Source organism: Panulirus ornatus, chromosome 15, assembly GCF_036320965.1.
Source record: "Panulirus ornatus isolate Po-2019 chromosome 15, ASM3632096v1, whole genome shotgun sequence".
In the NCBI taxonomy this organism is placed as follows: domain Eukaryota; kingdom Metazoa; phylum Arthropoda; class Malacostraca; order Decapoda; family Palinuridae; genus Panulirus; species Panulirus ornatus.
In genome coordinates this window covers 11,497,169-11,514,535 of record NC_092238.1, presented here as the reverse complement: position 1 = coordinate 11,514,535, position 17,367 = coordinate 11,497,169, and the positions used below count along the sequence as shown (strand labels likewise).

Below are 17,367 nucleotides of genomic sequence, written 5' to 3'. Positions count from 1 at the left end.
CTTAGTACTACTAACTCACTAGTATTTGTATACAATCATTTCAGTCTGCTATTAACACTGCCTAATATTCCAGTCTTCTCTGCAGCACTGGCAGGGGAGTTCTGTCTTCTTGCCTCATTTGGCATCTCCTGTTCTTTGCCTTGACTGCATTCTTTGCTTTTTCCCCCCCATCTTCCTTTGGTCTATCACAATTGATCAATGCTTGATGAAAGTCCACTTTGTTTCTGAGTTTCTTAGCCTGTCTTAGTACCTCCTAGCAAGATGAATCCAAATCTAACAAAACCATAATTGGTTGTCCCTTTAAGTCTCTATTTCAACCACCCTTTATGTCCTGATTGAATCCATCATTTGTCTTGATTATTACCATCAATTCTTCTTTCCTTTATTGCAGTGATTACAACTCTAGTGCCTTTGAAAACCATTTAATGAAGCTGGTAACTTTATTGCCTTTAGAAACCCTTTAAAGAGCATTTCTGTTTTCTTTCACTTTTTCTCTTTATTTGGTGTGTGTTCTTCATACACTCTGAAAATAATCAAAGATTTACATCTTTTGAGTTCCTGGTTAACTATTCTTCTTAACTGAAGTGAGGTGCTACCCAACATGCAGTTAAGACTATCAGGTTTGGTTCATGAGCATCTGTACCTCTGGCTTTTTTTTTACAGCCTCCTTTTAGGTAAAAAGAACTGATCCTCCACTCTGCACTTTTCTGAAATTCTCATCAACCAAACCATAAATTTTGCCAATTGTTCAGTGTCCCAGATTCTTGTTGCACTGCATCAGTCTACATGCTCAAGTCTGTTGCTTAGCCCCTACTCACAAATACAAATACTGTGTTAAGGAAGTGTTAAGGAAATCTTTTCTTGTTCCATTACCTCTATGACATCTAGAATAACCCCTTCTCACCTCTACTGCTCTTTAACTATTCTAACTTCATTCTTCTGGTTACATGCTTTATCAACACCCGAACTGATGTCAATCTGTGCTCATGATTATTTCTCTTCATTTTCAATTCCTTGAATCCCTCTTCCATAACATGTCTCATCGTCTTTAAACTGATATTTTGAGTTTCATTACTTCCATCTCTATATATGTTAAACTCTAATCCTATTTTTTTCATTTTTTTCAGCTAACATCACCAAACTTTTGTTCTCTAGTGATACATGTTGTATCCCTCCCTCTTGCTTCCTTTTTGAGGACCTTGCTACAATTGCCTGGGCTTGATATTCTGCCTTACCTAAATCCATTTCTTGCTCATATCAAACTGAAATGAGAAGAAAACAGAACAACTTTACTGAGTGTTAAGCAAGTATAATGTGACTGCCTTTGGAGGTCTGTTTTCTGGATAACTTGATCTATTATCCTACTTACTTTCATTGTCCTCTTATTTTCTTGGCTCAGGCAGTATAAAGGTCTAATACTGCTCCCCATAAAAGTAAGAATAACAGTGATACAGTTAGTTGGTAATCAAATAGTTTTATCCAAGGAATATTCTTTAAAAATTGTTGTCAGTGTTGCTGTCAAGTTGTAGATATTTTACCAACTAAATGTTCACTCACAATGAAGCTTCTTAACATATGCTCATTGCTCCCAAGTTAGCCACTCACAATATGTTTCTTGGATATCCTTTATATGTAGAGTATTTAAAAACTTTGCTTTGCTTTGAAGAACAACATATTTTTTCCCTACCTCCACCATAACTGTAAACTTTAGAAATTTCACAATCAAACTTAATATCTTATCCAGTACTTATATCATTCCAGGGTCCATTCACACTCAATTCCCAAACCTTGCTGTACATAACAGGCCTGCTGGAATGATAATCCTCTGAAATCTTGAGTAAGCTTCACCAAGTCCAGGGAGCTCATGTGCGTGTGTGTGTGCGCATGCATGCGTGTGTACATTTTTACTTACCAATTTCTATGCGCTTATTCATATTGTATAGGGAAGAAGTTTTACACTCATGGGGCCCCATCTATTGACCACCATCTACTAGCATATTACTCTTTAAACCTATATATGTTGGCTGCATTAACCAAGTCTTCAGTTATTATATTTCATTCATAAAGTTATCCCTGGGGATAGGGGAGAAAGAATACTTCCCACGCATTCCTCATGTGTCGTGGAAGGCGACTAAAGGGGACGGGAGCTGGGGGCCAGAAACACTCCCCTCCTTGTATTTCAACTTTCTAAAAGGGGAAACAGAAGAAGGAGTCACGCAGGGAGTGCTCATCCTCCTCGAAGGCTCAGATTGGGGTGTCTAAATGTGTGTGGATGTAACCAAGATGAGAAAAAAGGAGAGATAGGTAGTATGTGATTATTGGTGCATATGCACCTGGGAATGAGAAGAAAGATCATGAGAGGCAAGTGTTTTGGGAGCAGTTGAATGAGTGTGTTAGTGGTTTTGATGCACATGGCCGGGCTATAGTGATGGGTGAATTGAATGCAAAGGTGAGTAATGTGGCATATATGGAGTGTTCAGTGTTGTAAATGGAAATGGTGAAGAGCTTGTAGATTTATGTGCTGAAAAAGGACTGGTGATTGGGAATACCTGGTTTAAAAAGCGAGATATACATAAGTATACGTAAGTAAGTAGGAGAGATGGCCAGACAGCGTTATTGGATTACATGGTTATTGAAAGACGCACGAAAGAGAGACTTTTGGATGTTAATGTGCTGAGAGGTGCAACTGGAGGGATGTCTGATCATTATCTTGTGGAGGTGAAGGTGAAGATTTGTGGGGGTTTTCAGAAAAGAAGAGAGAATGTTGGGGTTAAGAGAGCAGTGAGAGTAAGTGAGCTTGGGAAGGAGACTTGTGTGAGGAAGTACCAGGAGAGACTGAGTACAGAATGGAAAAAGGTGAGAACAAAGGAGGTAAGGGGAGTGGGGGAGAAATGGGATGTATTAAGGGAAGCAGTGATGGCTTGCACAAAAGATGCTTGTGGCATGAGAATCGTGGGAGGTGGGTTGATTAGAAAAGGTAGTGAGTGGTGGGATGAAGAAGTAAGATTATTAGTGAAAGAGAAGAGAGAGGCATTGAGATGATTTTTGCAGGGAAAAAATGCAAATGAGTGGGAGAGGTATAAAAGAAAGAGGCAGGAGGTCAAGAGAAAGGTGCAAGAGGTGAAAAAGAGGGCAAATGAGAGTTGGGGTGAGAGAGTATCATTAAATTTTAGGGAGAATAAAAAGATGTTTTGGAAGGAGGCAAATAAAGTGCGTAAGACAAGGGAGGAAATGGGAACTTCAGCGAAGGGGGCTAATGAGGAGGTGATAACAAGTAGTGGTGATGTGAGAAGGAGATGGAGTGAGTATTTTGAAGGTTTGTTGAATGTGTTTGATGATAGAGTGGCAGATGTGGGGTGTTTTGGTCGAGGTGGTGTGCAAAGTGAGAGGGTTAGGGAAAATGATTTGGTAAATAGAGAAGAGGTAGTAAAAGCTTTACGGAAGATGAAAGGCGGCAAGGCAGCAGGTTTGGATGGTATTGCAGTGGAATTTATTAAAAAAGGGGGTGACTGTATTGTTGACTGGTTGGTAAGGTTAATTAATGTCTGTATGATTCATGGTGAGGTGCCTGAGGATTGGCAGAATGCATGCATAGTGCCATTGTATAAAGGCGAAGGGGATAAGAGTGAGTGCTCAAATTACAGAGGTATAAGTTTGTTGAGTATTCCTGGTAGATTATATGGGAGGGTATTGATTGAGAGGGTGAAGGCATGTACAGAGCATCTGACTGGGGAAGAGCAGTGTGGTTTCAGAAGTGGTAGAGGATGTGTGGATCAGGTGTTTGCTTTGAAGAATGTATGCGAGAAATACTTAGAAAAACAAATGGATTTGTATGTAGCATTTATGGATCTGGAGAAGGCATATGACAGAGTTGATAGAGATGCTCTGTGGAAGGTTTTAAGAATATATGGTGTGGGAGGCAAGTTGCTAGAAGCAGTGAAAAGTTTTTATCGAGGATGTAAGGCATGTGTACGTGTAGGAAGAGAGGAAAGTGATTGGTTCTCAGTGAATGTAGGTTTATGGCAGGGGTGTGTGATGTCTCCATGGTTGTTTAATTTGTTTATGGATGGGGTTGTTAGGGAGGTGAATGCAAGAGTTTTGGAAAGAGGGGCAAGTATGCAGTCTGTTGTGGATGAGAGAGCTTGGGAAGTGAGTCAGTTGTTGTTCGCTGATGATACAGCGCTGGTGGCTGATTCATGTAAGAAACTGCAGAAGCTGGTGACGGAGTTTGGTAAAGTGTGTGAAAGAAAGTTAAGAGTAAATGTGAATAAAAGCAAGGTTATTAGGTGCAGTAGGGTTGAGGGTCAAGTCAATTGGGAGGTAAGTTTGAATGGAGAAAAGCTGGAGAAAGTGAAGTGTTTTAGATATCTGGGAGTGGATCTGGCAGCGGATGGAACCATGGAAGCGGAAGTGAATCATAGGGTGGGGGAGGGGGCGAAAATTCTGGGAGCCTTGAAAAATGTTTGGAAGTCGAGAACATTATCTCGGAAAGCAAAAATGGGTATGTTTGAAGGAATAGTGGTTCCAACAATGTTGTATGGTTGCGAGGCGTGGGCTATGGATAAAGTTATGCGCAGGAGGGTGGATGTGCTATAATGAGATGTGTGAGGACAATATGTGGTGTGAGGTGGTTTGATCGAGTAAGTAATGTAAGGGTGAGAGAGATGTGTGGAAATAAAAAGAGTGTGGTAGAGAGAGCAGAAGAGGGTGTTTTGAAATGGTTTGGTCACATGGAGAGAATGAGTGGGGAAAGATTGACCATGAGGATATATATGTCAGAGGTGGAGGGAATGAGGAGAAGTGGGAGACCAAATTGGAGGTGGAAAGATGGAGTGAAAAAGATTTTGAGTGATCGGGGCCTAAACATGCAGGAGGGTGAAAGGCGTGCAAGTGAATTGGAACGATGTGGTATACCGGGGTCAACGTGCTGTCAATGGATTGAACCAGGGCATGTGAACCGTCTGGGGTAAACCATGGAAAGTGTGTGGGGCCTGGATGTGGAAAGGGAGCTCTGGTTTCGGTGCATTATTACATGACAGCTAGAGACTGAGCGTGAACGAATGGGGTCTTTGGTGTTTTTCCTAGCGCTACCTCGCACACATGAGGGGGGAGGGGGTTGTTATTCCATGTGTGGCGAGGTGGCGATGGGAACAAATAAAGGCAGACAGTATGAATTATGTACATGTGTATATATGTATATGTCTGTGTGTGTATATATATGTGTACATTGAGATGTATAGGTATGTATATTGTGCGTGTGTGGACATGTATGTATATACATGTGTATGTGGGCGGGTTGGGCCATTCTTTCGTCTGTTTCCTTGCACTACCTCGCTTGTGCGGGAGACAGCGAGAAAGCAAAATAAAATAAATAAAAATATAATAAGGTAGTATGTTTGAGGAAAGGAACCTGGATGTTTTGGCTCTGAGTGAAACGAAGCTCAAGGGTAAAGGGGAAGAGTGGTTTGGGAATGTCTTGGGAGTAAAGTCAGGGGTTAGTGAGAGGACAAGAGCAAGGGAAGAAGTAGCACTACTCCTGAAAAAGGAGTTGTGGGAGTATGTGATAGAGTGTAAGAAAGTAAATTCTAGATTGATATGGGTAAAACTGAAAGTTGATGGAGAGAGATGGGTGATTATTGGTGCATATGCACCAGGGGATGAGAAGAAAGATCATGAGAAGCAAGTGTTTTGGGAGCAGCTGAATGAGTGTTAGTGGTTTTGATGCACAAGACCGGGTTATAGTGATGGATGATTTGAATGCAAAGGTGAGTAATGTGGCAGTTGAGGGAACAATTGGTTTACATGGGGTGTTCAGTGGTGTAAATGGAAATGGTGAAGAGCTTGTAGATTTATGTGCTGAAAAAGGACTGGAGATTGGGAATACCTGGTTTAAAAAGAGAGATATACATAAGTATACGTATGTAAGTAGGAGAGATGGCCAGACAGCATTATTGGATTACGTATTAATTGATAGGCGCGCGAAAGAGAGACTTTTGGATGTTAATGTGCTGAGAGGTGCAACTGGAGGGATGTCTGATCATTATCTTGTGGAGGCGAAGGTGAAGATTTGTAGGGGTTTTTAGAAAAGAAGAGAGAATGTTGGGGTGAAGAGAGTGGTGAGAGTAAGTGAGCTTGGGAAGGAGACTTGTGTGAGGAAGTACCAGGAGAGGCTGAGTACAGAATGGAAAAAGGTGAGAACAAAGGAGATAAGGGGAGTGGGGGAGGAATGGGATGTATTCAGGGAAGTAGTGATGGCTTGTGCAAAAGATGCTTGTGGCATGAGAAGTCTGGGAGGTGGGTTGATGAGAAAGGATAGTGAGTGGTGGGATGAAGAAGTAAGATTATTAGTGAATGAGAAGAGAGAGGCATTTGGACGATTTTTGCAGGGAAAAAATGCAAATGAGTGGGAGATGTATAAAAGAAAGAGGCAGGAGGTCAAGAGAATGGTGCAAGTGGTGAAAAAGAGGGCAAATGAGAGTTGGGGTGAGAGAGTATCATTAAATTTTAGGGAGAATAAAAAGATGTTTTGGAAGGAGGCAAATAAAGTGCGTAAGACAAGGGAGGAAATGGGAACTTCAGCGAAGGGGGCTAATGAGGAGGTGATAACAAGTAGTGGTGATGTGAGAAGGAGATGGAGTGAGTATTTTGAAGGTTTGTTGAATGTGTTTGATGATAGAGTGGCAGATATAGGGTGTTTTGGTCGAGGTGGTGTGCAAAGTGAGAGGGTTAGGGAAAATGATTTGGTAAACAGAGAAGAGGTAGTAAAAGCTTTGCGGAAGATGAAAGCCGGCAAGGCAGCAGGTCTGAATGGTATTGCAGTGGAATTTATCAAAAAAGGGGATGACTGTATTGTTGACTGGTTGGTAAGGTTATTTAATGTGTGTATGATTCATGGTGAGGAGCCTGAGGATTGGCGTAATGCTTGCATAGTGCCATTGTACAAAGGCAAAGGGGATAAGAGTGAGTTCTCAAATTACAGAGGTATAAGTTTGTTGAGTCTTCCTGATAAATTATATGGAAGGGTATGGATTGAGAGGGTGAAGGCATGTACAGAGCATCAGATTGGGGAAGAGCAGTGTGGTTTCAGAAGTGTTAAAGGATGTGTGGATAAGGTGTTTGCTTTGAAGAATGTATGTGAGAAATACTCAGAAAAGCAAATAGATATGTATGTAGCATTTATGGATCTGGAGAAGGCATATGATAGAGTTGATAGAGATGCTCTGTGGAAGGTATCAAGAATATATGGTGTGGGAGGCAAGTTGTTAGAAGCAGTGAAAAGTTTTTATCGAAGATGTAAGGCATGTGTACGTGTAGGAAGAGAGGAAATTGATTGGTTCTCAGTGAATGTAGGTTTGCAGCAGGGGTGTGTGATGTCTCCATGGTTGTTTAATTTGTTTATGGATGGGGTTGTTAGGGAGGTGAATGCAAGAGTTTTGGAGAGAGGGGCAAGTATGCAGTCTGTTGTGGATGAGAGAGCTTGGGAAATGAGTCAGTTGTTTGCTGATGATACAGCGCTGGTGGCTGATTCATGTGAGAAACTGCAGAAGCTGGTGACTAAGTTTGGTAAAGTGTGTGAAAGAAGAAAGTTAAGAGTAAATGTGAATAAGAGCAATGTTATTAGGTACAGTAGGGTTGAGGGTCAATTCAATTGGGAGGTAGGTTTGAATGGAGAAAAACTGGAGGAAGTGAAGTGTTTTAGATATCTGGGAGTGGATCTGGCAGCAGATGGAACCATGGAAGTGGAAGTGAATCATGGGGTGGGGGAGGGGGCGAAAATTCTGGGAGCCTTGAAGAATGTTTGGAAGTCGAGAACATTATCTCGGAAAGCAAAAATGGGTATGTTTGAAGGAATAGTGGTTCCAACAATGTTGTATGGTTGCGAGGCATGGGCTATGGATAGAGTTGTGCGCAGGAGTGTGGATGTGCTGGAAATGAGATGTTTGAGGACAATGTGTGGTGTGAGGTGGTTTGATCGAGTAAGTAATGTAAGGGTAAGAGAGATGTGTGGAAATAAAAAGAGTGTGGTTGGGAGAGCAGAAGAGGGTGTTTTGAAATGGTTTGGTCACATGGAGAGAATGAGTGAGGAAAGATTGACCAAGAGGATATATGTGTCAGAGGTGGAGGGAACGAGGAGAAGTGGGAGACCAAATTGGAGGTGGAAAGATGGAGTGAAAAAGATTTTGAGTGATCGGGGCCTGAACATGCAGGAGGGTGAAAGGCGTGCAAGGAATAGAGTGAATTGGAACAATGTGGTATACTGGGGTCGACGTGCTTTCAATGGATTGAACCAGGGCATGTGAAGCGTCTGGGGTAAACCATGGAAAGTTCTGTGGGGCCTGGATGTGGAAAGGGAGCTGTGGTTTCGGTGCATTATTACATGACAGCTAGAGACTAAGTGTGAATAAATGGGGCCTTTGTTGTCTTTTCCTAGTGCTACCTTGCACACATGAGGGGGGATGGGGGTTGTTATTCCATGTGTGGCGAGGTGGCGATGGGAATAAATAAAGGCAGACAGTATGAATTATGTACATGTTTATATATGTATATGTCTGTGTGTGTATATATATGTGTACATTGAGATGTATAGGTATATATATTTGTGTGTGTGGACGTGTATGTATATACATGTGTATGTGGGTGGGTTGGGCCATTCTTTCGTCTGTTTCCTTGCGCTACCTCGCTAACGCAGGAGACAGCAACAAAGCAAAATAAGAAATAAAAACAAAATTTCTTTTACACTACGTAAGTACTTTTCAACATCTTTTCTAATAAGTTTCTCACTAGTTTTACGTTAAGTTCTCTGGTTGCCCTTTCTCTCAAAGAACTGTTTAATGTATATGTCATGAATATGGTTTAATAGCTTGAGAGCTCTGATCAGCTTACTCCTAGCCCTTCCCTTTTACAAGGTGGACAAATTTAGGCTTCTAGTCTTCCCTGTAACTTAGCTTTCTCAGTTCTGATACTAACTTTGTTGCCCTCCTCTGAACCTTTGCTCCTGGTGCTTCTTTAGGTGGAGGCCAAACCTGAAAAGCATGTTCTACCTTTGGCCTTATGTTGGATATGAACAGTTTGCTAAATATTTCTTGATCCATAAGACTTGAAAGCTATTTAAATATTTGCCAGCAAACAGTTTGTCTCTAACTATTCTCCTTACTTGGGACTCCGCCAACAGGTTAGGGATGATGTCGATTCTTAAACCCTTATCACAAGCACAATCCTGAAGCTTATTCCCCGCTAGATAATAATCATACTGAGGCCTTCATTCACTTTTGTCTCATACTCAGTACATTTGCTGGGGTTGAATTTCATCAACCAAGTATAAGATCAACTTTAGAGTATGTTTAGGTCCCCTAGTACAATGATGCAATCCTTCTCACTTTTCACTTTGTGACCTTTGCATCATCTGCAAACTTACTCATTTGCAAACATACTCAGCTTCTCACAAGCCATTTACATCCAGATTCTTAACTAGCCTCCCTTACAGTACTGTATGAAATGCTTTCTGGCAGTACAGATACAAACAACTACCTAGTCTTCCCTTTCGTCAAAGACAAAGCTCACGCACTCATTAGAAATGTAAGTTTTTTAAAAATGACCTCATTCTCCACAGAATAATGCTGTCTTTCAAAAAGGTAATTTCTCCTCTTTAGAAGGTCATCTTTTTTTAAACTAAGAATTCTTTCAAAAACCTTACAAACCACATTCAGCAGCGAGGCCTGTTTGTAGTTCTGTACCTATTCCTGACCTATTTTCTCACAGATAAGCACAAGGGTTGACAATTTCCACTTCCTTGGCACTTTGGCACTATGGTGACATCTTCAGTATTTTTGTTTTCATTCTTGATCACTGCTTCCCACACTAATGAGGCAGTGCCAGGAAACAGCAAAGAAGACACATCCACAAATATATACATACATGCACTTACACATACATAAACATATACATATATACCTTTTTTCACACTATCTACCATTTCCCACGTTAGCAAGGTAGCGAACAGAGGACTGAGCCTTTGAGGAAATATCCTCACTTGGCCCCTTTCTCTGTTCCATCTTTTGGAAAATTAAAAATGAGAGGGGAGGATTTCCAGCCCCCTGCTCCCTCAAATTTTAGTCACCTTCTATGACACTCAGGGAATACATGGGAAGTATTCTTTCTCCCCTATCCCCAGGGATAACATACATATATATACACATAAATACACAGGTATATTCATACTTGCTCTCCTTCATTCATTCCCGACACCACTTGGCCCTACAGGAAACTGCACAAATGCATGAATGAAAAGAAAAAAGATGACATACATTCTCTTCTTTCACACCAAATCCCATTGCCACAAGGTAGTACCCTGAAACAGATGAAGAAATGCCACATTCGCTCACATCCATACATGAGTAAGTGCATGTATGTATATATTTGTGGATGTGTCTTCTTTGCTGTTTCCTGGCACTGCCTCATTAGTGTGGGAAGCAGTGATCAAGAATGAAAACAAAAATACTGAAGATGTCACCATAGTGCCAAAGTGCCAAGGAAGTCAAAAATCACAGCTCCCCTATCGACATCCAGATCCAACAGACCTTTCCATGGTATACCCTGACATTTCATATGCTCTGGTCCAGGGAACATCCACCCTAGTATACCACACCATTCCAATTCACTCTATTCTGTGCATGCCTTTCACTCCATCCTTCAATCTCCAATCTGGTCTCCTGCTTCTCCTTGTTCTCTACACTTCCAACACACATATATTATCTATATCAAGCTTTCCGCACTTATTCTCTCAATATGTCCACACCATTTCAAAAAACCCTCTCCTGCTCTATCTACCACAATCTTTTTATTTCCACACATCTCTCTTACCCTTTCATTACTTACTTAATCAAACCACCTCACACCACATAATGTCCTCAAACATTTCATTTCCAACACATCCACCTTCCTCCAAACAACCCTATCTATAGCCCATGCCTCGCAACCATATAACATTGTTGTAACTATTATTCCTTCAAACATACCCATTTTTGCCCTCCAAGATAAAGTTCTCTCTTTCCTCACATTCTTCACTGCTCACAGAACCTTCATGCCCTCCCCAATCCTATGAGTCACTTCCACTTCCATGGTTCCATTCACTGCCAAGTCCACTCCCAGATATCTAAAACACTCCACTTCAATTTCTTTTTGATTCAAACTTACATGCCAACTACCTTGTCCCTCAACCCTGCTGAACCGAATAACCTTGCTTTTAGTCACATTTACTTTCAACTTTCTCCTTTCATACGCTCTTCCAAATTCAGTTGACAACTCCTCAGTTTCTCACTTGAATAAGCCACCAATACTGTATCATCGGCGAAAAACAACTAACTCACTTTCGAAGCCCTCTCAGCCTCAACAGACTGCATACTCACCCTTTTCTCCAATACTCTTGCATTTACCTTCCTAACCACTCCATCCATAAACAAATTAAACAATCATGGTGACATCACACACCGCTGCCACAGTCTCACCTTCACTGGGAACGAATCACTTTCCTATCTTTCTATCCGTACATATGCCTTACACCTTCAATAAAAACTTCCCTGCTTCTAACAACTTACCTCCCATATCATATATTAATAAGACCTTCCACAAAGCATCCTTATCAAGGTTGTTAATGATGTACTGAAGGCCACTGAAGTCAGGAAAGTTGTTACTGATAGTGACACCAAAGGTGCAGTCTTCTACATATTTCTAGTGGTGGCTTGTGTCCTTCAGGGAATCACTGATAAGGATGAGGAAGCAAAGCGACCCCATCTTGGTGCCCTGTTGTACGCCACATGTTAAGGGTAGTGATGTTGATGTGGCTCCCCTAAAGCGGATGGTTCTGGCTTGCCCGGTCAGGATGTCCATCATCCGCAAGATGATGTCTTAACCCCCCATAGTCCCAGGTCAACGGCTTTATGATGATGTGGTTTATGAAGTCAAATACTTTTGCAAAGCCTAGAAAGGTGAGTGGGTTTCTATAAGTTGCAGTAAATGAGTCTAGGAGGCTGACACGGCAGTGCGTGATAGACTTCATGTTTCCAAACTGCTGAGGGTCTACCAAATTAGCAATGTCAGTACAGACCCAGTCAAACACAAAACTTTCATAAATTAGACTGGAGATTGGGGTGATTGCAACAGGTCGAAACTAATTAAGAGACTAGATAGGTGGATTTGGGCAGTGGAGGGAAATATGCTGTTATCCAAGCTGTGGTGTACCTATATTGTTTGAGTGAAGCATTAATTATGGCAGTTAGCAGTGTAGTGAATTCAAAGGAGAACTCCTTACATAGTTTCACTGGAAGATCTCCAAGTGATGTTGAGAATTTGGTTTAAAGGTGCTTAAAGCATTTGACTACTTGACATTCTTCTCTTGTGTTCAAGGGAGATGGGATGGGCAGGTAAGCTGGGAGGGAGCTGATGTCAAGTTGTGGTAAACACGGGCAAATACCGGCGAGGCAGTTGTTCACTTGGTGAGTGACCTCCTCGCTACGAAGTTGATCTTCACAAGGGATGGGGCAGAGCCTACGTTAGTCGTTGGTCACAGCAAGTTAGTTCTTTTCTTCTATAATACCAACGACTAATGTTGGCCTTCCTTCAATGCAACAACTTGTATGGGTAAATGGCCTTCTTCATGGCTCTAACTTCATACTGCACTATGCTGAGGAGTTGTTATAAGAGGATGCTGTTGCAACTGATGAACTCTCAATTTCACTCCTACATAAGCCACTTTATGCAGCGAGTTATTCATGGACCTTTGACCGGGTGTGGTATTACCATATTCTGGGGAAAGAAGTGTAGGCAGGACTGGCTTCATGTTCCATGATATTTCTCCCACATGATTTCAACATCATCTTCACTGGTCATCTCAGTCCAGTGACGATGTGTTACCCACCAATCGAAATTTCTCTTTGTTGAGTCTGTAGGTGGCCAACAAGTAATGGTGTCTGCTTGCTTGTGTTGGGATGTGGTGGGAGCTAGCAACCACAACAGTCATAAAGGCATACTGTGTCCAAGAGGGGGAAGATCTTCGGGTGGTATTGAGTGGTCAGCCATGTTAGTAAGAATCAGGTAAAGAGTGTTTTGACCATGTGTGGGTAGTGAACTAAATGAGATAGAAGTATCACATGCTTTGAACGTAGGTACCTTGTCCTGAGTGTTTCAGATGTGTCAGGTGAGGTGTTCAACAAAAGCCTCCATATTGCAGGGAGTGTGGCAGGTGGTAGACCACACAGTAAATGATGGTGCTAGTTTGATAAGGGTGTAATGTGGGCAAAACATTAACCTATAACACTTCCAAACCCTTGGACATGTTATCTGTCAGGTTGGCTGGACATAAGTCTTTGTGACAAAGGAGTGCCACGCCTCCCCCATGCTTTGATGAACAAAAGTAGTAAAAGAGAATGCAGTCACACAGGGTACAAATTTCAGGAGTAATATTCCAGGACTCTGTAACAGCTACAACCTGACTGTGAACTGACCTGATGGTGATGGCTAATTCTTCCATATTGCTGGACAAGGAGGTAATAGTCAATAGCAACTGGGTCTGCAGGTTGTACCACTTCCTTGGAACTTCAAAAAGCTTTAAGGGTTTAATATCAACTGCTGCTTTGTATCAACTTCCCTTGGTAATTAATGTTCCAGTTCCATTTCCATAATTGTGCCCCCACTCAACTCTAGTATGAAATATATTTAGCAAATTTCAATTCACATTGGTGTCAGGATAAATGCTACCCTTCTTTAGACAATACAGTTGTGTGCTGAAGCAGTTGGTAGGGAGCCAATGACCAGGGAGGTATATTACCAGTACTACCTGCCTAAGTATTAGGAGGGTTAGTGACATCTGCACAGTAAGCCAGTGCTTTTGTGGATGTCAAGTTGCACTCCTCTGACCCAGGTAGCTGTCTTTTCTTTCTGCTTTACTAACATATGGACTACTGGCATTCTGTCTACAAACATACAATCTCTCCTCATCATTTGTAACACTTGATAACACCTAATTCACACAGCTTATTCTTCATAACTCTAGATTTTCGTGTGGTGAGCACTATGCGCTAGCCCTGCCTTTTGGCAAAATGGTAAGAACAGTAGATAGAAGTAGTAGGTAGGGACATTTAGGCAGGAGCATTTGGTAGAAGGTGAAGATTTGTATGGGTTTTCAGAAAAGAAGAGTGAATGTTGGGGTGAAGAGGGTGGTGAGAGTAAGTGAGCTTGGGAAGGAGACCTGTGTGAGGAAGTACCAGGAGAGACTGAGTACAGAATGGAAAAAGGTGAGAACAATGGAAGTAAGGGGAGTGGGGGAGGAATGGGATGTATTTAGGGAATCAGTGATGGATTGCGCAAAAGATGCTTGTGGCATGAGAAGAGTGGGAGGTGGGTTGATTAGAAAGGGTAGTGGGTGGTGGGATGAAGAAGTAAGAGTATTAGTGAAAGAGAAGAGAGAGGCATTTGGACGATTTTTGCAGGGAAAAAATGCAATTGAGTGGGAGATGTATAAAAGAAAGAGACAGGAGGTCAAGAGAAAGGTGCAAGAGGTGAAAAAAAGGGCAAATGAGAGTTGGGGTGAGAGAGTATCATTAAATTTTAGGGAGAATAAAAAGATGTTCTGGAAGGAGGTAAATAAAGTGCGTAAGACAAGGGAGCAAATGGGAACTTCAGTGAAGGGCGCAAATGGGGAGGTGATAACAAGTAGTGGTGATGTGAGAAGGAGATGGAGTAAGTATTTTGAAGGTTTGTTGAATGTGTTTGATGATAGAGTGGCAGATATAGGGTGTTTTGGTCGAGGTGGTGTGCAAAGTGAGAGGGTTAGGGAAAATGATTTGGTAAACAGAGAAGAGGTAGTGAAAGCTTTGCGGAAGATGAAAGCCGGCAAGGCAGCAGGTTTGGATGGTATTGCAGTGGAATTTATTAAAAAAGGGGGTGACTGTATTGTTGACTGGTTGGTAAGGTTATTTAATGTATGTATGACTCATGGTGAGGTGCCTGAGGATTGGTGGAATGCGTGCATAGTGCCTTTGTACAAAGGCAAAGGGGATAAGAGTGAGTGCTCAAATTACAGAGGTATAAGCTTGTTGAGTATTCCTGGTAAATTATATGGGAGGGTATTGATTGAGAGGGTGAAGGCATGTACAGAGCATCAGATTGGGGAAGAGCAGTGTGGTTTCAGAAGTGGTAGAGGATGTGTGGATCAGGTGTTTGCTTTGAAGAATGTATGTGAGAAATACTTAGAAAAGCAAATGGATTTGTATGTAGCATTTATGGATCAGGAGAAGGCATATGATAGAGTTGATAGAGATGCTCTGTGGAAGGTATTAAGAATATATGGTGTGGGAGGAAAGTTGTTAGAAGCAGTGAAAAGTTTTTATCGAGGATGTAAGGCATGTGTACGTGTAGGAAGAGAGGAAAGTGATTGGTTCTCAGTGAATGTAGGTTTGCGGCAGGGGTGTGTGATGTCTCCATGGTTGTTTAATTTGTTTATGGATGGGGTTGTTAGGGAGGTAAATGCAAGAGTTTTGGAAAGAGGGGCAAGTATGAAGTCTGTTGGGGATGAGAGAGCTTGGGAAGTGAGTCAGTTGTTGTTCGCTGATGATACAGCGCTGGTGGCTGATTCATGTGAGAAACTGCAGAAGCTGGTGACTGAGTTTGGTAAAGTGTGTGGAAGAAGAAAGTTAAGAGTAAATGTGAATAAGAGCAAGGTTATTAGGTACAGTAGGGTTGAGGGTCAAGTCAATTGGGAGGTGAGTTTGAATGGAGAAAAACTGGAGGAAGTGAAGTGTTTTAGATATCTGGGAGTGGATCTGGCAGCGGATGGAACCATGGAAGCGGAAGTGGATCATACGGGTGGGGGAGGGGGCGAAAATTCTGGGGGCCTTGAAGAATGTGTGGAAGTCGAGAACATTATCTCGGAAAGCAAAAATGGGTATGTTTGAAGGAATAGTGGTTCCAACAATGTTGTATGGTTGCGATGCGTGGGCTATGGATAGAGTTGTGCGCAGGAGGATGGATGTGCTGGAAATGAGATGTTTGAGGACAATGTGTGGTGTGAGGTGGTTTGATCGAGTGAGTAACGTAAGGGTAAGAGAGATGTGTGGAAATAAAAAGAGCATGGTTGAGAGAGCAGAAGAGGGTGTTTTGAAGTGGTTTGGGCACATGGAGAGAATGAGTGAGGAAAGATTGACCAAGAGGATATATGTGTCGGAGGTGGAGGGAACGAGGAGAAGAGGGAGACCAAATTGGAGGTGGAAAGATGGAGTGAAAAAGATTTTGTGTGATCGGGGCCTGAACATGCAGGAGGGTGAAAGGAGGGCAAGGAATAGAGTGAATTGGAGCGATGTGGTATACCGGGGGTGACGTGCTGTCATTGGATTGAATCAAGGCATGTGAAGCGTCTGGGGTAAACCATGGAAAGCTGCGTAGGTATGTATATTTGCGTGTGTGGACGTATGTATATACATGTGTATGGGGGGGGTTGGGCCATTTCTTTCGTCTGTTTCCTTGCGCTACCTCGCAAACGCAGGAGACAGCGACAAAGTATAATAAAAAAAAAAAAAAAAAATTTGGTAGAAGTAGTAGGTAGAAGCATTAGATAGTAGTAGTCATTAGGGACATTAGGTGGGAGCTTCTGAAAACACTGCACTAGAGTTGTCCTCTGCCAATGGTCCGTTATGGGTGAGGCACTCAAGTTTAAGAAGTCGCACTGGAGTTCTTTAGTTATGGATACTCTGCTGTTATGGCCACCCCTTTGAGGGAGTTCCAACTGGAACAGGTGTCAGAGATACAGATAGATATATAGCTAATGTATGTCAATTTCGCAGTGGTATTTACACTATGAGATCACAGCCCTGATCCTGTAACTTTGGGCAGCACAGAAACACTATGAGTGAGTCGCTATTCACAATTTACTCTTCGCTACTACTGCAATTTTTCTATTTCTCCCTAGGTTACTGGAAATCTATATCACAAGTTTCTTCATTGTTTTACTATTCTTATGTTGCTTTCATTTTCAGTTTGCTAAATTGTTTCTTCATTTTGCTGTTTTGGTATTTCTGGAATATTTCAGTTTGAGGGACCCCAATCTGGAGACAGCACTAAGGCAAAATAATTGAGTTTTTGCTCTGGCAAAGAATTCTTTTTCATTCAATATTCAACACAGTTCTACCAGCTTATATGATCACAACTTTGGGAGTCTGAGCCACAACTGTGTTATTCTGATATATTTCGGCAGATCTTTAGTGCTGATGTTCTCCCTTCTTTCACAAAGTTCATAGCATTCAATCGCACCTAACCTAATACTTAGGAAAGTGAATTTACTCTTTGTTTTTTAAGCCATAAACATTATTCTATGAATAA

General features: G+C 41.8%; 1 protein-coding gene and 1 pseudogene across 24 annotated transcripts in view; both read right to left on the bottom strand.

Moving 5' to 3' along the window:
- LOC139753727 (uncharacterized) overlaps window positions 1-17,367 on the bottom strand; it is a 1,039,260-nt gene that overhangs the window by 371,802 nt on the left and 650,091 nt on the right. The gene's annotated exons all lie outside the window — the stretch shown is intronic.
- On the bottom strand, window positions 11,718-13,525 carry LOC139753874 (uncharacterized; annotated as a pseudogene).